Below are 23,202 nucleotides of genomic sequence, written 5' to 3'. Positions count from 1 at the left end.
AATTTCATTATTTACCCAGTAGTCATTCAGGAGCAGGTTGTTCAGTTTCCATGTAGTTGTGCGGTTTTGAATGAGTTTCCTAATCACGAGTTCTAATTTGATTGCACTGTGGTCTGAGACTGTTTGTTATGATTTCCTTTTCTTTCTTTCTTTTTTGCATTTGCTAAGGAGTGTTTTACTTCCAATTATATGGTAAATTTTAGAATAAGTGTGATGTGATGCTGAGAAGAATGAATATGCTATTGATTTGGGGTGGAGAGTTCTGTAGATGTCTATTAGGTCCACTTGGTCCAGAGCTGAGTTAAAGTCCTGAATATCCTTGTTAATTTTCTATCTTGTTGATCTGTCTAATATTGACAGTGGAGTGTTAAAGTCTCCCACTATTATTGTGTGGGAGTCTAAGTCTATTTGTAGGTCTTATGAACTTGCTTTATCAATCTGGGCGCACCTTTATTGGGTGCATTTACATTTAGGATAGTTAGCTCTTCTTGTTGCACTGATCCCTTTACCATTATGTAATGCCCTTCTTTGTCTTTTTTGATCTTTGCTGGTTTAAAGTCTGTTTAATCAGAGACTAGGATTGCAACCCATGCTTTTTTTTTTTTTTTTTTTTTTTGCTTTCCATTTGCTTGGTAAATATTCCTCCATCCCTTTGTTTTGAGCCTATGTGTGTCTGTGCACATGAAATGGGTCTCCCGAATACAGCACACTGATGGGTCTTGACTATCCAATTTGCCAGTCTGTGTCTTTCAATTGGGGCATTTAACCCATTTACATTTAAGGTTAATATTGTTATGTGTGAATTTGATTCTGTCATTATGATGCTAGCTGGTAATTTTGCCCGTTAGTTCATGCAGTTTCTTCATAGTGTCGATGGTCTTTATAATTTGGTATGTTTTTGCAGTGGCTGGTACTGGTTTTTCCTTTCCATATTTAGTGCTTCCTTCAGGAGCTCTTGTAAGACAGGTCTGGTGGTGACAAAATCTCTTAGCATTTGCCTGTCTGTAAGGGATTTTATTTTTCCCTCGCTTATGAAGCTTAGTTTGGCTGGATATGAAATTCTGGGTTGAAAATTCTTTTCTCCAAGAATGTTGTATGTTGGCTCCCACTCTCTCCTGGCTTGTAGGGTTTTGGCAGAGAGATCCACCGTTAATCTGATGGGCTTCCCTTTGTGAGTAATCCGACCTTCCTCTGTGACTGTCCTTAACATTTTTTCCTTAATTCTAAGCTTGGCAAATCTGACAATTATGTGTCTTGGAGTTGCTCTTCTTGAAGAGTATCTTCGTGGTGTTCTCTGTATTTCCTGAATTTGAATGTTGGCCTGTCTTGCTAGGTTGGGGAATTGGGGAAGTTCTGCTGGATGTTATCCTGAAGAGTGTTTTCCCACTGGGTTTCATTCTCCCCATCACTTTCAGTACACCAATCAAACGTAGATTCGGTCTTTTCACATAGTCGCATATTTCTTGGAGGCTTTGTTCGTTCATTTTCATTCTTTTTTCTCTAAGCTTGTCTTCACACTTATTTCATTAAGTTGATCTTCAATCTCTGATGTCCTTTCTTCTGCTTGATCTGTTCGGCTATTGATACTTGTGTATGCTTCCCGAAGTTCTTGTGTTGTGTTTTTCAGCTCCTTCAGGTCATTTGTGTTTTTTTCTAAACTGGTTATTCTAGGTAGCAATTCATCTAACCTTTTTTCAAGGTTCTTAGCTTCCTTCCATTGGGTTAGAACATGCTCCTTTAGCTCAGTAGAGTTTGTTATTATTCACCTTCTGAAGCCTACTTCTATCAACTCGTCAAACTCATTCTCCGTCCAGTTTTGTTCCCTTGCTGGCGAGGAGTCGTGATCCTTTGGATGAGAAGAGGCATTCTGGTTTTTGGAATTTTTGGCCTTTTTGAGCTGTTTTTTCCTCATTTTTGTGGATTTATCTATCTTTGGTCTTTGATGCTGGTGACCTTCGGATGGGGTTTTTGTGTGGATGTCCTTTTTGTTGATGTTGATGCTATTCCTTTCTGTTTGTTAGTTTTCCTTCTAACAGTCAGTCCTCTCTGCTGCAGGTCTGCTGGAGTTTGCTGAAGGTCCACTCCACACCCTGTTTGCCTGGGTATCACCAGCAGAGGCTGCAGAACAGCAAAGTTTGCTTCCTGTTCCTTCCTTTGGAAGCTTCTTCCCAGAGGGGCACCCACCAGATGCCAACCAGTGCTCTTCTGTATGAGGTGTCGGTTGACCCCTGCTGGGAAGTGTCTCTCAGTCAGGAGGCATGGGGTCAGGGACCCACTTGAGGAGGCAGTCTGTCCCTTAGCAGAGTTAGAGCACTGTGCTGGGACATCTGCTGCTCTCTTCAGAGCTGGCAGGCAAGAACATTTAGGTCTGCTGAAGCTGCACCTCCTTCCCCAGGTACTTTGTCCCAGGGAGATGGGAGTTTAATCTATAAGCCCCTTACTGGGGCTGCTGCCTTTCTTTCAGAGATGCCCTGCCCAGAGAGGAAGAATCTAGAGAGGAGTCTGGCTACAGCAGCGTTGCCAAGCTGTGGAGGGCTCTTTCCAGTTTAAACTTCCAGGTGGATTTGTTTACACTGTGAGGGGAAAACCGCCTACTCAAGCCTCAGTAATGGCAGACTCCCCTCCCCTCACCAGCTCGAGCATCACAGGTCGACTTCAGACTGCTGTGCTGGCAGTGAGAATTTCAAGCCAGTGGACCTTAGCTTGCTGGGCTCCGTGGGGGTGGGATCCGCTGAGGTGGACCACTTGGCTCCCTGGCTTCAGCCCCCTTTCCAGAGGATTGAATGGTTCTGTCTCGCTGGCGTTCCAGGCTCCACAGGGGTATGGAAAAACCTCCTGTAGCTAATTTGGTGTCTGCTAAAATGGCTGCCCAGTTTTGTGCTTGAAACCCAGGGCCCTGGTGGTGTATTCACCCGAGGGAATCACCTGGTCTTTGGGTTGCGAAGACCATGGGAAAAGCATATTATCTGGGCCAGATAGCACCATTTCTCACGGCACGGTCCCTCAGGGCTTCCCTTGACTAGGGGTAGAAGTTCCCTGACCCCTCGCACTTCGCAAGTGAGGCGACTCCCCACCCTGCTTTGGCTTGCACTCTGGGGGCTGCACCCACTGTCTAACCAGTCCCAATTAGATTAACTGGTTACCTCAGTTAGAAGTGTAGAAATCACCTGCCTTCTGTGTTGATCTCGCTGGGAGCTACAGCCTGGAGCTGTTTCTATTTGGCCATCTTGCTAGCCACCAGCTTCTTCTCATGAGTTTTCATCTACAAAATTTATTCCTTCTTGATGACTCCTGATCTCAGTGAATGTACCAAGTTAGAGACCTAGGATTCATTGCTGATTCCCTCTTCTTGCTCATTTTCCACATGCAATCAGTCTACAAGATTTGCCTTTTGATTTTTTACCACAAAATATCTCTTGAGGCCATCTACTTCTCACTAATTTTACTGCCACTGCAGCCCCAGTCCAAGCTAGCATAATCTCTCTCTCGTCAGCTTCCACTATGGAGGCTAGAAAGGCAAAATACTTTATTTTCCAGTTTCTCTTGCAGATAGAGGATGTTCATGTGATTTATTTCTGACCATTGAGTTGTTACCAGGGGGTCTTCAGGAAGTTCCTGGAAGATATTGTTTTCCTAATAGAATGTACAGAGATGCTGGCATTGTCCCTTGATATCTTTCAGCCATTTTGAATGCAGACTTCATGCCCAGAGTTGAAACAGTCATTCTGTAACCATGAAGGAAAGGCCACTGAAATCCACAAAGATGCTGGCTGGACATTTTTGAACCACGAAATGAATGGCCATAGCTGCCTGTCTCTCATCATACTGTCACGTAAGAACAGCACAATCCCCACTTGTGGAATTCACTGTCTGTTGGGTATTCTGTCAGATGCTTTCCTAGTGAATACATTAGCTTTTCAGTCGCGAAGAAGGTATTTAAGAGTGCTCTCCATTCCTTGATTTTTCCGTTTGTATAATGAGGATAACTTTGTAATGACTGGGCTGATATAATAGTGTGACATTTAGAAGAGAATGCTAGACATGTAATAAATATATAATGGTACTATTTTTTAATTAAAACATTTGAACTCTTTGGCCTTTGTAGGTCTCAATTAAAGCTATGCATGTGCATTTCTTGAAGATCATCACATCACTAACAGCAGATGAAAAAATAGCTTCCCGTGTTCCTATGAAGACAGGCACTGTGGTTAGTGATAGCTTTCACTGAACTGGATTTCAGGACAGCAGTTAGAGATTGACATCATTACCCTTCTGAATCAAGAGGCGACATGACTGACATCACCTTTGAGTTTCCAGCCTCCTGGTGATATTGTTTGCTGCATCTTACACCACATACCTCAGTCAGCTTACTTTGCCCTGCTTCCAGGCATCTGTGAACCATCTGGCCTCTTGACGGATCTGGCATATTTCATGTAGAGATGCTGAATTCCAAAACTGGGCACCTGAAGGCTGAGCATGAGGGAACAGGTCTTCTAATCAGGTATGCTGATTTGGAGAGAAGACATTGCAAAAGGCAGCTACAACCTCAGGCTGAAGATTAGATGACAGGACACCCAGAGTTTCCTTAGTTAAATTTGTGAGGCTTTTCCCAGCATGCCCAGTAAGAGGACATAGGTAGGGGGATAGGTAGGGGGAGCAAAAAGATAGAAAAGCAAATGCATAAAATTGGCTTGCAGGAGACTGCTGGTTTATCAACAGTTCCAGGAGATAGCTAGCATCACCTCTGCTTTGCCTCTAGCCTTCTGAAATTATTTCTAGCCATGGGTGAGAGGGATTCTTTCTTCCTCCCCTTCACATCAAATGCTGTACTGGAAATCAATCAAGCATGTGGCCAGAGCCAAGAATTGCATCATCAGTGTTTCTGAATAAGATCCAGGCAAGAATGCCTCCTCCTCTGAGGCCTCTTACTGCAGGCCGCTAGGAAGAGCCCTCCATGACTTGAAGGATGAGAAAAAAAAGCTGGAGCCTGTTGTAAGGCTGTCTAGTCCCATTAAAAAACAATGTCAACGGAGAGAAAAAAGTCTCATTTAATATTCTATATATTTCTAAAGAGTCTGGGAAAAAGTGTGGTGAGGGAAGAGCAAAGAAAGCAAAGATGTTGCTTTCAAACATGATAGATCAAGTTCATGGAGTTCTATAGGTGAACACATGTCAACAGCATTCTTTTTTATGGAGATGATTATTTATTGAGGTTTGAGTGTGAACCAGTCACTAGCGTAGCTATTTTATGTAGAGCATTTATTTCATTCAGTCCTCAAAATAGCCAAGCAAGTTGAATGATAATACTCCCCTTGGACAAAAAGGTGTTCCGATAAGTTATGTAACTTGCTCAAGGTCATGCATGTTGTATGCAGCTTCACACAATGGTATCACATTAAGTAATATAATTACTTAACAACGAGAGCAGGTGCAGTTTATCAAATGCCTACTTTCTGCTCTGAACTTTGGAAATATGATCTCAGCCACTCTAAGGGTTAGATATTATCTCCAACTTATCAGTGAAAAAACAGATTCTGAGAGGTTAGGTAATTTGTTAACTAACTTTGGGCAAGATGCTTGATGTGTCAGAGCAACCATTTCCTCAATATTAAAAGGAAGAAAACAGCATCTGCTTTACAGTGTTACATTGTTTTAAAGAACAAAATGAAGGAGGATGAAGAAAAGCAAAAGTTTGTTTTTATCCTAAGAGCTGGAGAAAACCAAAGTAGCTTGGGAAATTATCAACACAGTAATGACTGTGCACTTTGTGAATCATTATTACTTATGGTTCTGGCAGAACTCCTCTTTCAGAGATGGCAAAAGGAAAGGCAGGGTGGCCCTTGCCCTGAGTCTTGGCCCAGGCAGCCTGGATAATGGGTGCTCAGACATGTGAAATTTTCTGCTGTTGTGCAGGGCAGCCTGGGTGACCTTGCCTCTCTAAAAAGCCACTTAGAATTCCAGGGCAATTCTAAATAAAAGCATCTTGTCATAGAGTAGTTGAGAGCATGGGTTTGGAAAATCAGGCCAATGTAGTTTTATTCCTGGCTCTACCACTTATAAACTGTAGGACTAAGTATTTAATCTGTAAAATAAACCTGATAAATCTGTTGCAGCTTTCGATGAGAAAGTGTATGTAGCATGCTTAGCATAATGGCTGACTCACAGTACATATTCAACACATAGCAGTTGTCATTGCTGTTGTAATTATTAACCCATATCACGGATGCTCACAGCCAATTTTCCTGTGACATGCACTTCATTTTTTCAGCCCAGGTTGCAAATACCTACTCTATCTCTTACCTCTTGCAGGAACCCTCTCAATTAAAACCACTGAATTCCAGTGTTTGACTTTGACAAGGTGACCCTCATTTCAGTTTTTTACAGATTATGATTATGAATTTGGACTCATTAGACCAGTATTTCAATTCTGCTCTACTACTTTCAACATGGAGAGTCAAGCCTCAGTTCAGAAAAGATCCAAAGGGCATCCCTGATTCCCTGTCACAGGATGATGTTGCCTGCTGGTTATGCCAGGCCGGTTATTTTTGGCCCACCATTCTGTTCCCACCCCTCAAGCCAGCGACTTCCTGCATGTTTGTTTTCTCCTTTGCCTTGCATCATTTGAGGGAGAACTCTTGAGATGTAAACAATTCTCTTATTTTAGTAAGAATGTGTATCCTGTCTCTTATTTAGGAGCAAGTGAGTCAGGAACATGAGCAAGAGGAGAAGATAGGTGCCCTATAATATCTAGATCCCAAAATCCTGTAGGGACAGACACAATGTATGTTTTCTTTCTTTTTAATTTTATTAATTAAATATTTAAAAATAAAAATAAAATATACTAATCTTTAATGAATTCAGTCACCATCCCATTAAATGGGGGAAATAAAAGCTTTTTCTTTCTACTTGGTGTTTACTCACTCTCTGTCACTTTGGCTTTTTTACCTCCATTAACCATTCTGAGTAGTTTTTTGTGCAGCCTTCTAAAACTTTTCTAAGCATATACAACTATATGTCTGTTTATTTCAACTTCAACAATGTGGAGAAAAAAGATTTATTAATAGATAATCTTTACATTTTTTTATCTATCTATCTATCTATCTATCTATCTATCTATCTATCTATCTATCTATGCAAAAGTAACTGCAGCCTAAATCCTTGAAATTGATTTTTTCAGCCAATGTGAATGTGCATTTTAAATATGGAATAGATAGAAATGCCAAATTTCTCTTGGGAAAGATTATAGATTCGCACTATCGCTAAACAAGAGTGACTGTTTTCTTATACTATTGCCACAAAAGCATTATTAAACTACTAAATTTTGGTAATCTTTATGAACACGGGAGGACAATACTAATGCAAAGTTAATGCTAAAATAAGAGAATTAACTACATATTAGCTCAACTAGGAGAACTAACATTAGGGTGAGTTGTTACTCTTTCCCTTAATTTACCCTTCTAACAAAATGCTAATTCTTCAAGTTAGTTTCTTACCTACCTCATGGGAAAATTAATTGATTAATACAGTTTTTCAAGGAAGGAGAATGCTCAGAAATGATAGCAATAAAAGGACTCAATCTGGCCCCATGTCTCCAAAACAGAATTTTATTAGGGTCTGATAGAAAGGTGTGGCCATATCATTTAGGGTTAATTTGGAGACAGTCTTGTCGGCTTGAAGCAATTCTTGTGGAAACAGAAGCCAGTGAAAAAGGCCACCAAAAGTCCCTCAGCACTTGCAAACACTAGAGGGCCATGGGGGAATGCAGCCATCCACAGCCCCAGCAGAATGACCTGGGTGACAATGGGGACTGGCAATCTGTGGATCCACTTATACTAGAAAAAACACAGGGGAAATCTGTTTGAAAAACTGGAAAACACATGTCCCTTCTGAATCATCCATTAAGAGACTCTACATTGGCTCCACTAACTGGGTTGTGTCTACCTTTCCCATCTTACTACATGCTACTCTCTCCAACTTCAGGAAAGTGTTATACAGGCATCACCTAGTTTAATCCTTATGGCCAAATCTGCAGTTTCCCCCCCCCCGCATTTTATAGATAATAACACTAAGGCTTAGGTCATACACTGCTAGAACTCGATTCCAAATCCTTTATTTTTGACTATATGACATAGTACATAGTCTTCCTCCCTGACCCTCCCACCCCGCATTCAGACATTTATTTATATTTGACAAAGAATAACTGAAAATATGCTGAGGGACTAACATTGGAATGAAAAGCAAAAATGCAAGTGTACATAAGAATGCAGGTTTCTAGAATGTATTTATCTTTAAGGATTTATTGAGCCCTTACTGTATGCTAAGTGATGCTCTAGTTGCAGTTTAAATAGTGAATAGGACAGAGAAAATCCTTGTGTATATTTCCAGAGGAGGGAGACAATGAATAAGTGAGCCAACAAACAAATGAGTTAATTGAAATTTATGCATACAATAAACAAAACAAAAATGGATAATGAATTAGAGAGCCATTGAGGGTGACGTGAGCACAGGTGGTCATAGAGGGCCTCTCTGAGGAGGTGGCATTGAAACCAAAGATAGAGCCAGCCACGAATAAATGTGGGAACAGAAAATTCTAGTTGCTGGTAGTAGCAGGGGCCTGGTAGATGGAATTATTGGTCTTAATCCTTCATTGTCCTTAATAGGATTGTATATCTACCCCATTTGCCAGATAACTTTGCAGTATCCTCCCATTGTGGGCAGAGTGTCATTTCCTGCCCCATTAATGTTGGGCTTGATTGAACGGCTTGTTTTGGCCAATGGGAAGTTCTTCAAGGTTTTAAATTCAGTGCTTTCACAGTTCAGCTTGGTCTCTTGTACTCCTACTACGCACAATGAAAGGAGCATGGCCTGGGTAGCACTGGTTAAGCAGAATTGGGCACACACAAGGCAGATATGAACTGAACTCATAGTTTGAAGCCAAGCTGAGCTGACCTATGGCCTGAAGCAGAGCTGGTCCTTGCAAATCTAGAACTGACCAGCAGACCCATGCACAAATATGCACAAAAGGCTTATTGTAGCAAGCTACTCATTCGGGGAGTGGTTTGTTATGTATCTTAGTTGACTAAAAGAAGGAACAAAATCTCTGAACTGGGAATAAACTTGGAATGTCCCAGAAACAGAAAGAAAGCCATTCTGATGGGAGCAGAGTGAGCAAAAGGGGCAGGATTTGAAGTAATGAAGAGAGGGGCCAAATAATACAGGCTCTTGTGGGTCAATAATTTTCTTTTAAATTTAATTTTTCTAATTGTAGCAAGAACATTTAGCATGAGATCTACTCTCTTAAATTTTAAAAATGCAACATAGCATTGTTATCTATAGGCGCAATGTTGTACATCAGACCTCGAGAATCCTCCTGGTAACTCCACATTTTCTCTCCTCCCAGCCCCTGGAAACCGCCATTCTATTTTCCATTTCTATGAGTTTGACTTTTTAGATATTTCATGTAAGTGGAATCCTACAGTATTTGTCCTTCTGTGACTGGCTTATTTCACATACATAGTGTTCTCAAGGTTCATCCATATTGTCACATATTGCAGGATTTTCTTTTTAAGGCTGAATAATATTCCATTGGATGTATACACCACATTTTCTTTATCCATTCTTCTGTTGATGGGAATTTATGCTTTTTCCACATCTTGGCTATTGTGAATAATGCAACAATGAACATGGGAATGCAAATATCTCTTCGAGATCCTGATTTCAATTCTTTTGGATAAATATCCAGGAGTGGTATTGCTGGGTCATGTGGTAGTTCTTGCATTTTATTCCAAGTATGAGGATTTCGAGCTGGAGAGTCATATGATCTGATTTATATTTTGAAAAGATCAAAATGTTGAGAATAAAATATAGTTTGTCAAGAACAAAAAAGAAGGAAGATCAGATGAGAGGTTATTATAGTAATCAAGAAAAAGATGTTCAGGGCTACCATGTATAGTTATTTGGGATTTGTGCTGCTGAGAGTGTCCAGAAAAGTGGAAAAATGAGAGCTACAGTCCAACTCAGATGTTCCCTATTGTAAATTTTGTCACAAGGCCATAGCTACTCAGAGGGAGTGTATTTTTCTAATTTGTAAGAAACCACCATATGGACTAGTGGTGGCATTGATGATGGCTTGCACTTGGATGGTAGTAAATGTGTTTTTTCTCTTTGCTGACTATTTGATAAATAGTATTGCTCAGAATGGAAATCTACTGAATCATAGAAGAAAATGTATAAGTTTAAATATAAGTGTATACAGTATGTATAGAGCTAGTGTGCTTGCAAAGGTATACTTCTGCGGTCATGTATGCTTGGAAACATTCTGTACGCTGTGTTATTGAATGAGAATATATCAAATTAGTGGATTAAGGAGAATAGGATGTGCTTGCTTAAGTATGTGAAGACAGAGGCCAGTTAGGGCCAAAGAGACTGCAGAGTATTTATAGTCCTGTGTCCAAAATGTGAAGTGAACAAGAATATATTGGTGTTCAACCATTTGGAGAAAGTCTGTGTGGTTCTCAGCTGGGTAGGCACCATCCCAGGAAACTAGGTTACAGGGACGTACTAGGTAACAATATAATTAGATAAGTTATATGCAAATGAAGTAGACAATAATCAAGGGTAGAATGAAGTATGCATGAAGAGAGCTGCCTCTTCTATGAAGGAAAATCTAAATGGAATTTTGAAAAGGTGATTAGAAGACAACAAATGAGATCAGATGAGGAAGGGTTCAGTTACTAAATAAAAGGGAGGTACTTAGCTGATGAGTTCAGGTATGTCTCTCTGTGGCAATTATCCTAACCAGATAGATGAATCAAGTGTTCATGACTCCACGTTGCCTTACCTGTTCTGCCTGTGGTCATCTGTCCACTGAAAGAAATTTCAAGGAAAACAACATGATCTGGAACATGAAAGATAAAATGTTTCTAGAAAATGTTATGTGTATCGCTTCTCAGCCTTTTGGCCAAGATCAAATGAAAATACTATGTGCTCTGTTTGGAGTTAAGAAAATTAGTAGCTTCTGTTTATTAAGCATTTACTATGGGCCAGTTACCCTAATAAAAGTCCTTTACATGCCTTATCTACTTCAATCTTCATATCAACCTCTGGAATGTGGGTTCTATTACCTCCATTTTAAGGGTGTAAAAACGGGTTTGGTGAGGTTAAGTTGATCCAGCCCAAGGTCACAGCCAGGCACTGCCCTGCGAGCTTGTGCTGTTCCATGGTCATGTGCTGCTGCTCAGAGATTCTTGGTTGCTCACCAGTCTGAGTGGCATTATAGTCTAGCACTTTAAAGTGTTGCTTCTGAGGTCAGCCTGGCTGAATTTTAATTCTGACTCCAGCACTTGGGCAAATTGGGCAAGCCTCTTTGAGCCTCAGTTTCTTCATTTTACATATGTGAATAAGAACTTACTACAGAGCCTGGTCCAGTGTAAATGGAAGGTAATTTTTCTTACTTTTCACAATGTGCTGTGAGGTTCCCAGTTCCTTCTTTAGAAGCATCAAATAGCTTTCCAGAGACTTTGAATTCAAGATAAAGGGTAAACCTATGGTATATTTCCCAATGTAATACAAATGATTCATGATCGAATGAGTTTAGAAAACAACTCTCACAGAATCCCAATGCAAACCAGCATATTAAAAGCTGCAAAGTCCTGTACTAAAGAACTGTTGTTTAGATAATGATTTCCTAAATTGATTTGATCATGGAAACAATTAATATGGTGATTCAATGCACAGGACCAGCAAACTCCTGGGGTCACACAGTAGCCCATTGTGCTTTTATCTTCTTCAAGCCTCTTAACCTCTCTATACCTTAGTTTTCTCATCTGTAAAATGAAAATGATAATAGTGATTTTTTCATAGGGCAGTTTGGAGGATGAAATGCATAGAAAATGACTGATATCTAGTAGGAGCTTAATAAATGTGAGCTCATATTATCATGACTATTGTTTTAAACGTCTGAACACTGATATCAAGTTCTGTGGTCCAAATATTTGTTTTTCTCTTAATTTTATCACCATTGTTTTAGTGTGTACTCTTTCACTCTATGTGGCTTTAAACTGTGGAATTAAGTGGATGAGGTGTGGAGACATGGGGTAGGAAAGAGAGTCTTACAGTTGCTCAGAGGATTAGAATAGCTCATGAACTTTGCAAAGTAGACAGAACCACAGCGATGAAATAGTTATGATCAGTCCTCATGGAGCTTTCAGACCCTAGGGGATGGGAGAGTTAGGTTCTGTGGTACATCTTCTGACAAGGGCCCTGCTATCACTAATCTCCCAGCTTTGACAACCCCAGGCCTCCACCCCCTGTGAATACTCTCCCAGCCATCCACTCCATTGCTTCTAAAAGCTACTGCCAGAGGCAAGGAAATTAATTCTCATTTTTAAAAAGTGTATGCTGTGTGGTTCATAGCTGCCCTTCTTTCAGTGAAAGATCAAAATGGGTTTTGGGATCCTAGTAGTCAGCCTATCTTTCAGATAGCCCTCATTTATTTGAAGTCCTTATTAGTGATATCTATACAGACATGGCAGAAAAAAAAAACTTCTGGGGATCAAGAGCTAGGAAATCATTAATTTGCTTTCTTGCATAACTATTGGGCAGCATAGCCATGGCTACTGGAGGCCTGTAATTAATTAACTAATTAATGTGCTCATTAATTCATTATATGCATATCGAGTGGTTGCTATGTATCAGGTACTGGGCTAAGCTCCGAGGGCAAAAGAGATGAATGAGATGTGGTCTCTGCCCTCAAAGATCTCAACATTCAGTTGGGAAGAAAATGCATGTATACAAATAATTTTAATTCAAAGTAATTTTCCATATGAGTAATGGAAATGTGGCAGACAAAATTTATTAACCTGGCCATCATTATAACACCTCCTCCCCTTTCATATAGCTTCTGTTATCTCTACCTTAATTTCTGTTCTTTCATCTTGATACAGATTGGATCTGTGTCCCCACTCAAATCTCATATTCAATTGTAATCCCTCGTGTTGGAGGTGGGGCCTGGTAGAAGGTGATTAGATTATGAGGGTGGTTTATCATGAATGGGTTAGCACAATTCTCTCAGTGCTGTTCTCATGATAGGGAGTGAGTTATCATGAGATCTGGTTGTTCAAAAGTAGGTAGCACCTCTCCTCTCTCTCTCTCTTCCTCCTGCTCCAGCCGTGTGAAGTGCCATTTCCCCTTTGTCTTTCACTATGACTGTATGTTCCCTGAGGCCTCCCCAGATGCAGATGCCATTATGCTTCCTGTAGAGCCTGCAGAACTGTGAGCCAATTAAACCTCTTTTCTTTATAAATTACTCAGTCTCAGGTAGTTTTTTATAGCAGTGTGAGAATGAACTAATAAACATCCCCTGGAAAGTCTGCCTCTGCTAGACAGTTTCTAGGGGTGTGTGTGAGAGAGAGAAAGAAAGAGAGAGTGAGAGAGATTAATACAGACGCAGAATCAGCAATACATAGAGGACAAAAGGAATATTTTTCCAAAGTAGCATCACTCTGGAGGTGAACCACTGAGTCATGGCCTTCAGAGGGTTATGGACATAGAATCTCATGGGAGTTCAGAAGAGGCAGAGAGCTGCTCCAACAGGGATGGCCAAGGAAAATGTCACAGAGGTGACACTTATGAATTAGGTCTGTATTAGTCTGTTTTCATGCTGCTGATACATAACCGAGACTGGGTAATTTATAAAGAAAAAGAGGTTTAATGGATTCACTGTTCCACATGGCTGGGGAGGACTCACAATCATGGTGGAAGGCAAAAGATATTTCATACCTGGAGGCAGCAAGAGAGAATGAGAACCAAGTGAAAGGGGTTTCCCCTTATAAAACCATTAGCTCTCATGAGACTTATTCACACCACAAGAACAGTATGGGGGAAACTGCCCACATGATTCAATTACTTCCCACTGGGTCTCTCCCCCAACACATGAGAATTGTGGGATCTACAATTCAAGATGAGATTTGGGTGGGGACACAGCCAAACCATATCAAGCCCCTACAGAATAGACAGATTTTGATACACAGTAAAAGTTAGTAGAGGTATTGTGTTTTGGGTAAGGGACACCTTTTAAATCAAGTAGCAGAGTGGAACTATTGTCTTTAGGACATACTGTTGCAAGTAGTCTGGGTTTTATAGGGCAGTAATGAAATAAGACCAGAAAAGCTAGTTGAGGTCAGAATTCCGTGAACCAGATCTTAACACAACATTGATTTTTGTCACAATATTTCGTTCTTCAGTTGAATTGTTGGTGGGGTGGCCTGGACTATGAGTTTGGCTTTCTATATTGTGAGAAAGAGACATGCCCAGATTAAGGGGAATTACCTTTCCGTCACCATAATTGGGACTATTGGAAGGGTAATTCCAGGAAACCACTTTGCACTGCAGCTTCCAGGAGGCCAGGTCCTCCCTCTGCTTGCAGTCATAAAATCATCAGACAGGCACATGATCTATGCTTGGTCACCCGGAGCATTGTAACTTGAGCGAATGACCCAAGGACAAGAGGGAATGTTAGAGATGATTTATTGCAGCAGCAGTGGTGCTGGCATCAGCAGCAGCAGTGAAATTAGTCTCACCTGATAGCTGTCCTAGCTACAAGGCAGTTGCCATCCTTCTTGGACATCTAAACTTAACACAATCCATGCTGCTTTTGATGCCTCGTGCCCAAGCTACTCTTCCCTCTCTTTCCTACACTGGTAATTTTCCAATGCATCATGCTTATCTTAAATTAACCAAAATCAATTTCTGTTACTTGCAACCAAAAACCTTAACTGACCCTTGGGTCAAAAGCTCTCCATCATTCTGTGGGCTGATGAATGTCAGCTCAGATTTTTTTTCTGGAGAAAGCCCTTTCTTACAGAGCTCAGAAAGTTGACTAGGCCTGAGACAATGTATTAGTCCATTCTCACACTGCTGTAAAGAAATACTTGAAACTGGGTAAGTGATAAAGAGGTTTAATTGGCTCACTGTTCTACAGGCTATACAGGCTTCTGCTTCCGGGGAGGCCTCAGGAAACTTACAATCATGGTGGAAGGCAAAGGCGAAGGAGGCATGTCTTACATGGCCAGAGAAGAAGGAAGAAAGTGAAGGGGGAGGTGCTACACACTTCTAAACAACCAGGTCTAATGAGAACACACTCACTATCATGAGAACAGCAAGGGGAAATTCATCCCCATGATCCAATCACCTCCCACCAGGCCCCTCCTCCAACACTGGGGATTATAATTCCATATGAGATTTTGGTGGGGACACAGATCCAGACCATATCAGACAGTTCTACATTTTGCAGCTATGTTTCCACCTTGCGACACAACTTCTCCAAGAGCAAGGGCAGAATAATTGCCGGACTTTTCCAAACATCACATTGGAAAGCACCAGGAGGTTAAATGACTAGCTCAAAGCACCAAGCCTGACAGCTCTTAATCCAAATTAAAGCCAAGTGTGGGGTTTACAGGTAGGTGTGCGCAAAGCTCAGCTTCTGGAATTTCACATTTGTTTGTGGAGTAACAGCACAAAGCCTTTGTTTATATGACTTTAAAAGAATTAATCTCATTCATTCTGAAGAATGTGTCAGCGGAGCTGACTGGAATCTTTCTCTGCTGTCCTTTCATTTCGGGGTCAGGGGTTTACATCAGCTCCCTTTAGCAGATTTGTTTCTCCTAGAACACAGAAGGTACTTGATGATCCCTTGCATCTGTCACAAATTCTTCTATCGCTGGGCAGAGTAACCACAGCTTCCCTCAGGCCCTGCAGATGTCAGGACACAGAAAGGAAATGCTAATGAAACCTCTCTCCTTTGGCTTCTCTGGCGTAGGTGCCTGACCCCTGGCTCCAGGCCCCACCTCACCCCATCCAGATCAAAGTCATGTCAGTTGTCTTTGGAGCACATTGAGAATTTCTTTCTCTTCTCTTAAACTAGTATTTGTCCATTTTTACTGCCTTATGTTGAAAGAATCATATTCATCATCAAAAAATTGAGAACTTCAGAAAAAGATAGAGAGGAAAATCACTAAGAGTTCTACAACTTAGAAATAACTATTTGTGATATCCTTCTAGTCTTTTCTTTCTCCATATGCAGAAATAAACATGCAGATATATAACTATATAATATGCTTTTAACATTTAATTTATTTTACGAGATGGAGTCTCACTCTGTTGTCTAGGCTGGAGTGCAGTAGCATGATCATAGGTCACTGCATCCTTAGCCTCCTGGGCTCAAGAGATCCTTCCACCTTAGCCTCCCAAGTAGCTAGAACTACAAGGTAACACCACCACACCTGGCTAATTTTTTAGCTTTTCCTAGTGATGGAGTCTTGCTATGTTGCCCAGGCTGGTCTCAAACTCCTGGCCTCTATATAATATACTTTAAAAGATATTTTCCTTAGAATTCTATTTATATTTTGTCTTTTTTTTTTAACTCAGTAGTATATAATGAATATTATTTCATGTTTTCAATAATGGTGTAGTATTTTTTTCTCATTTTTGTTTTTTTAAGAGACAAGTTCTCAGGCCGGGTGCGGTGGCTCATACCTGTAATCTCAGCACTTTGGGAGGCGGAGGCAGGGAGATCACTTGAGGTCAAGAGCTTGAGACCAGCAGATCACTTGAGGTCAGGAGTTTGGCCAACATGGTGAAACCTTATCTCTACTAAAAATACAAAAAACAAAACAAAACAAAAAACAAAAATACATAGCTGGGCGTGGTGGTGCATGCCTCTAGTCCCAGCTACTCAGGAGGCTGAGGCAGGAGAATCGCTTGAACCCGGGAGGCAGAGGTTACAGTGAGCTGAGATCGCGCCACTGAACTCCATCCTAGGCAACAGAGCGAGACTTTGTCTCAAAACAACAACAACAACAACAACAACAAAACAAAGCAAACAAACAAACAAAAAAACAGAGAGAGAGACAAGTTCTCACTGCATTGTCCAAACTGGATTCAAACTCCTGGAATCAGGTGATCCTTTTGCCACAGCCTCCAGGGTAGTTGGGACTACAGATGCATGCCACCATGCTTGACTGTGTAGAATTTTAATCATTTGGCTATATAATAATTTAATTAACATGTATCATATTTTTAAGCATTTATGTTGCCCTTTCTTGCTATACAAATAATATTGACCTTCCTTGATTCTATTGTCTTTACATAAATTCTTAGAAGTAGAATTGCTGAGTTCTTAAGAAGATTTAGCTTCCTAATTTAGTTTTTTTTGACCTTGTTTTAAATTATTTTATAGTTTAACAAGGGACCCAAGATGGAGCTGGGTGGTATGAGAAAGTTTCTCTCTCTGGAGAATGCATGGTTGGATTATGAAGAGCTGATTAAAACTCAGGGTCTTAGAGAGTTATCAGTGGTGCCCCAGAGGGAGGCTTTTGAATCCTAGTTTAACCTAACAGTGGATTGAGAGTATTAGTGAAGGGCAAGTGTTGACAAACAAGAGCACAGGGTCTAAGGCTAGGCCAAAACTTTTAGAAACAGGGGACTTCCACAGATGCCTTGTGGGAAAGTTACAACAATCCTCAATTCTTTGACAACAGTAATAACCCTCTTGATCCATGCCCAGCTGTCCAAAGCTTCCATCCAGATGTGCACTCCAGCATTAGGTTCACTTGCTAACCTTTTTTTCATTAACTGCACAGTCTCTGTAGGTAAATAAACCTTAAAATATTTTAGCCATCTGTTGTTCCAATGGCTCCTGGGATTGGAAACATGGAAATCTCTGAAACTACTTGAGTGAGCACAGGTAACTTTATGGCTATGTGGATCAGTGGCCATTAGAAATTTCCACTTACTTGTCTAATGGCTAGTATGCAGGCATTTCTACTTACCTGGAACCCTGAAAACAATAACACTCCTAAGTTACTGCTGAAAAATACTGTAAACATTTTGATCATTATTCTTTCTGTAATATCTTAGTAGAAATTTCCCCAGAGACAAAGTTTTAAATGCAAGAAGTTTATTGGAAGGCACAAAGGAAATGGGTAGTTAAGGGGGAAGTGATATGGAAAAGGGAAGAGATCATTAATAAAGACATATAGCCATAACGTTACATGTGGTAGTTCTTGCATTTTATTCCTACTATGAGGATTTCAAGCTGGAAAGTCTTATGATCTGATTTATATTTTGAAAAGATCATGACCCAGCAATACTGTACTACAAAAGCACAGTGGATGACTGGAACGGAATCCCCTGGGAAATCTCTAAAATATAATGCAAAACACAAGCCTTCAAATTATCCTAGACTGAGCCGGGCATGGTGGCTCATGCCTGTAATCCCAGAGCTTTGGGAGGTTGAGGTGGGAGGATCACTTGAGGCCAGGAGTTTTAGACCAGCCTGTGCAATGTAGTGAGACCCTGTATGTATAAAAATTAAAAACAAAAAACTGAGCATGGTGGCACACACCTGTAGTCCTAGCTACTCAGGAGGCTGAGGTGGGAGGATCACTTGAGGCCAGGAATTTGAGGTTACAGTGAGCCATGGTCATGCCACTGTACTCCAGCTCAGGCAACAGAGTGAGGCCCTGACTCTAAAAAAATGAACAAAACCAAATTATTGGGTCTGGTCTGAAAAGCATGAAAAGCAGACACCAAGACAGGCCAACACCTATGAAGGACCAAGGGGGAGTGAACAGGAGTAGTAAGAAAGAACTTTCAGACCACGAGGTAGGTTTGGCACTTGTGAAAGGAGAAAGGAAGGAGAAACCTCAGACCATAGCGCAGTTCAGAGAAAATCTCAGCTAGACCAATGGAGAGTCTTCAAGCAAGAGTAGGCTATTCAGGCAGGATGATTGGTGGTCACAAGTGGAGCCTTGTCCATGCCCAATCATTGGCTGGGTGCAGTCCAGGCAAAGCTTGTCCTTGACTGGCAACATGTTTTTCCTCCTAACTTGCTGGCCAATCCCTCTTGGTTCCTTTTGCTGGTTTATCTCTTACTTTCAGATCTCCAAGTATTGGATTTCCCAGGTTATCTCTTTTTTTCTGTATATACTTACCTCCTAATTTTCCTACTACTGTCGTAGCTTTAAATGTTATGTATATATTTGTGACCTACAAGTTTGTATCTCTTGTCCAGACTTTGCCTCTGAGCTCTTCAGCCACTTCTGCTCATCAGTTCAGATATCTAACTGCCTATTTGGATGTCTAGTGGGCACTTCAAATTTAACAAGTCTAAAATAGAGCCAGAACACGAGTCAAATTTGTATATTGTCCTCATTTGTGTTTTTAATTGTCTTTCTTCTCTATATGCATGTAAGCTCCTATAAAGACATAAAGGTAGATTTTTGTCTGTCTTTTTTCATGCTTCTAATTTCTAAGAATAGCACATAGTATTACTATAGTATGTAATAAAGAATATTTCTTAGCCCTTGAGACAGACAAACTTTTGTGAGATTGACCAGTATCTGAGCTAAAACTGTGAAGGAACTTAGCATTATATAAAGGGCACATGGTAATGGAACACCTGACTCATTCTCTGGTGACTCACACTCTGAGCTAAGCTAATGGACACAGACAATTTTTATTCAATGAGGTAGAGCAAAGAACTGGTGTAAAACCCAGGGGAATTGAAGAGTTTAGAGCTTTAAAGAACATGTACTACCTTAAAAGAGATAACTAACCTACCATTCCAGCAAAGTCTAATGAGTACAATTAAATCTAGCATTATTAATGCCTTAAGCTAAATGCTTTATATAAATCACTGTATATAATCTTCACAACAGTTATATGAAAGACATGCTAACATTATCCCTGTTTTCTAGCTGAGGAAACTAGGGGGCTGTGAGAATTTATAAAGAATCTTCTAAGATGTAAGTGAAAATCTAGGAGACTAATATGAAACATTTTTAAATTCTGAAAGTCAGGCTGGGTGTATTCATGATGGAATTGTTTCCTTGAGGGAAGCCAAAAAGAAAAGGGGTTTAGCACTTAGGTTATTTAATGCCAAGATGAGACCAAGTTAGAGATGTCAGTCTTGGAACAATTTTGTGTTGGAAGAAAGCTTGGATGGACTAAATGCAAAATTCTGTTGCCTTTTGCCTAAATGATTCCATCCAAAAATAGTTCTAGCAGATTCTGCTGATGCTCAATTCATACTGTGTTATATCCTTGCATCATTCTCTTGCATACCAGCCTGATATTCAATGTCCAGCCTGCCAGAAGAGGCAGGGGCAGAGTGCCTGATAATGGTGATGCTGAGAGACTGTGCCCATAAGTACAGAGAGGCCAGGTTAGTTGAGAAGTGAGAAATGACTACTGGATTGAGCAACATGGCTTTGGTGGCATGGTGGAGGCAAACATTTGATTGAAATGAGTTAAGGAGATAGTGGGAGGAAGGAAACGAGAGACAGTGAGCATAGACCACTTCTGTGAATGATTTGATAGCTACCTTCATCACTTAAAAAATGCAAACAGCTTACATCACATCTTTTTCTACTGCTGAAGACATATTGTCATTGGCACACTTAACATATAGGAATATCAGAGAGGAACAGCAGCATGACAGCTGAATTAGGAATCGTAAAACTTGCATTTTAGGCTGAGCTTAAAATGTGACTAGATTTTTGCCCCTAAACAAGTTATCTCCCATTTTCTCATTCTCTTATCTATTCAATGAGATTTGCAGCTTTAGATTTCATTATTTCCCCAAGGAAACTAATTTGAATTGTCTCAAGTAAGATCTAATATTCTTTTCTTCTCATGGTACATAATACATATCCATTTATTGTCAATATCTTTAATAAGAATATATACTTAAAATGTTTTATTCTCTCCTTTTATTTTTTTTAACCTGTTACAAGATCTTTTCTTTAATGACCTCTGGAGACTTGATGAGGGAACTCCCTTATTACTTGGATATGACATGTCAGTTACCATTAACTTAAATGTGTGATCTTGTCAAGATTTGCATCTATAGGATGGCTTTTCATTTAAGCTACCAATTAACTAGCTATGACATAAATGTTGACCTTAAAGTTGAAACGTTTTATTAATCCTATATTGCTTTCAGTTAGAAAATTGTCCAACATACAGAAAATATTTCAAAGAAGTATTTTTTCAAGACTGAATACTGATTTGTGCCTATTTTCACACTTGTTTAGTGCCTATTTGACACTTTGGTCAAAGTTATATTTATATTTAAATGAACTAATTCTTTTTCAGCGTAGCACAGAATGTAGTTTAGTGGGCATAGTCTTTGGATTAGGAAAATCTGATTTTCAATCTTTGTTCTGCGCAGACATCTGCTAATGTTAGGACATTTTGCTAGTTAATAGACATCTCAAAGCCTCATTTTCCTTTTCTGTAAAATAAGAGACCCTGAGCTTTGTGAAGGACAAATGAGATATGCTTGTAAAATATTATGCACAGTGTGTGAATCTAAGTAAATGTTCAGGAATCTATTATCACTGTGAACAAGCAACTTACGAAGTTTTAAAAGAATTAAAACATGTTATGATATGGTGCCTAGCCTCAAGGAATTTACACTCCAATGAAAGCATCTGACATATAGTTTAAGTGCAAGGAAATTCTTAAGTCATTTAAAAATATAAAAGCTAAGAACTGTAGGAATACAAAAGCAGAAATACTTCCAGAAGAAGAAATACTTCCAGCTTGGGATTTTAGGAAAAGCCTCATCATGGATATGATATTCTAGGAAGGAGTAACGATTTTGTCTGGTGGGGAAGGAAAAGGAAAAGAGAGGAAGTGGAAGAGGCGGAGAAGGAAAGAAAAAGACTTTTCAGGTAGCGAGAGCAGGTAGAGTAGCTTGAGCAAGGAGGGATGACTCATTCACACAGCTGGAGCAGAGTGATGGGAGCAGAGACTAGGGAGGTGAGAGCTGACAGATGAATTGGGGGTACAGGTAGGAAGACCATGTAAGATTTTAAAAGCCATGCTACAGTGTTTATCATAAGCAATGGTGGAAGCACAATTTTAGGCAAGAGAATCACACAATCAGGACACTGAAGCAATAGATCAGAGGTTGCAGGGAAACCTGAAAATCACGTTTAGTTGGTGGTCTGTGAAAGCCATTTAGATGAGCAAAGTGAAAAAACTGGATGGGGACTTTGGAGATAAAGGAAGGACAGAAATAGAGATTTGTTTTAGAGGTGGGCCTGAAATGATCTGATGATCATCTGGACATAGGCAGCGAAGGAGAAGGAAGTATTTATTAAAGCTGACTTCAGGGACAATCTGGGAGCAAGATGGTGGAGTAGAACTCTCCAGGGCTCATCCCACCATAGAAATATCAATTTGAACAACTACCCACATATGAAAATACCTTCACAAGAGCTATGAAAATGTGGCTGTAGCCCAATAAAAGGCACATGGAAGAGGGTCCGAAGAACAATTTTATATTACCCAAGACACCCCTCCCCAACCCTAGGCAGCATAGTGGCTGAGAGAGATACCATCAGCTTGGGGCAAAGAGAGGGAAGTGAATACAGAACATTGACTTTTACCCCAACACTGGGCTTACCCCCCAGCACCAGGCAGATCCCCACAGTCCACACTACAGACCAGTATCCATGGATTGAGCCTCTAGACTGACCCTGGTGCCAGGTGGGACCATATAACCCTAAGGCTTCAGCCTTGTGTGGTGGACTCAATCTCTGGCCTGCACCACTGCTGGGCCGACAACAGCAGCCCTAGATTCTGGACAGCCCTTAGCTATAGGCAGCCCTCCAGCAGCCCAGACTTCTGAACCCTCTCTCACACTATATTCAGAAATCAACTCAAAATGGATTAAAGACCTAAATGTAAGACTCAAAACTGTGAAACTTTAGAAGAAAACATAGTGAAAAAGCTCTATGACATTGACCTAGGCAATGAATTTTTGGATATAACCTCAAAAGCACAAGTAATAAAAACAAAAATAGACAAATGGGATTATATCATACTAAAAAGCTTCTATAAAACAAAGGTAACAACCAACAGAATGAAGAGATAACCTACAGAATGGAGAAAATATTTGCAAACTATACATCTGATAAGGGGTCAATATCCAAAATATATAAGGAATTTATTAGCAAGAAAACAAAATGACTCGATTAAAAATTTTGCAAAGGACCTGAATAGACATTTTGCAAAAGAAGACATATAAATGGCCAACAGGTATATATGAAAAAATTCTCAACATGACTAATCATCAGGGGATTGCAAATCAAAACTACAATGAGATACCACCTCACATCTTGTATCAAAGTG

At 40.2% G+C, this 23,202-nt stretch overlaps 1 protein-coding gene across 2 annotated transcripts in view; it reads left to right on the top strand.

Moving 5' to 3' along the window:
- Positions 1–23,202, top strand: part of PRELID2 (PRELI domain containing 2) — a 458,899-nt gene that overhangs the window by 321,685 nt on the left and 114,012 nt on the right. The window contains exons 9-10 of one of the 2 annotated variants that reach the window (XR_010112232.1): positions 3,682–3,832; positions 4,106–5,019. The exons of the other annotated variant lie outside the window; for it this stretch is intronic. The gene's annotated coding sequence lies outside the window, so the exon portion shown is untranslated. Of the gene's footprint in view, positions 1–3,681; positions 3,833–4,105; positions 5,020–23,202 lie in introns of those variants that run through there. 2 annotated transcript variants of the gene reach the window in all.

This window comes from Pan paniscus, chromosome 4 (assembly GCF_029289425.2).
Source record: "Pan paniscus chromosome 4, NHGRI_mPanPan1-v2.0_pri, whole genome shotgun sequence".
Classification (NCBI taxonomy): Eukaryota; Metazoa; Chordata; class Mammalia; order Primates; family Hominidae; genus Pan; species Pan paniscus.
This window is presented reverse-complemented; position numbering and strand designations above follow the sequence as displayed.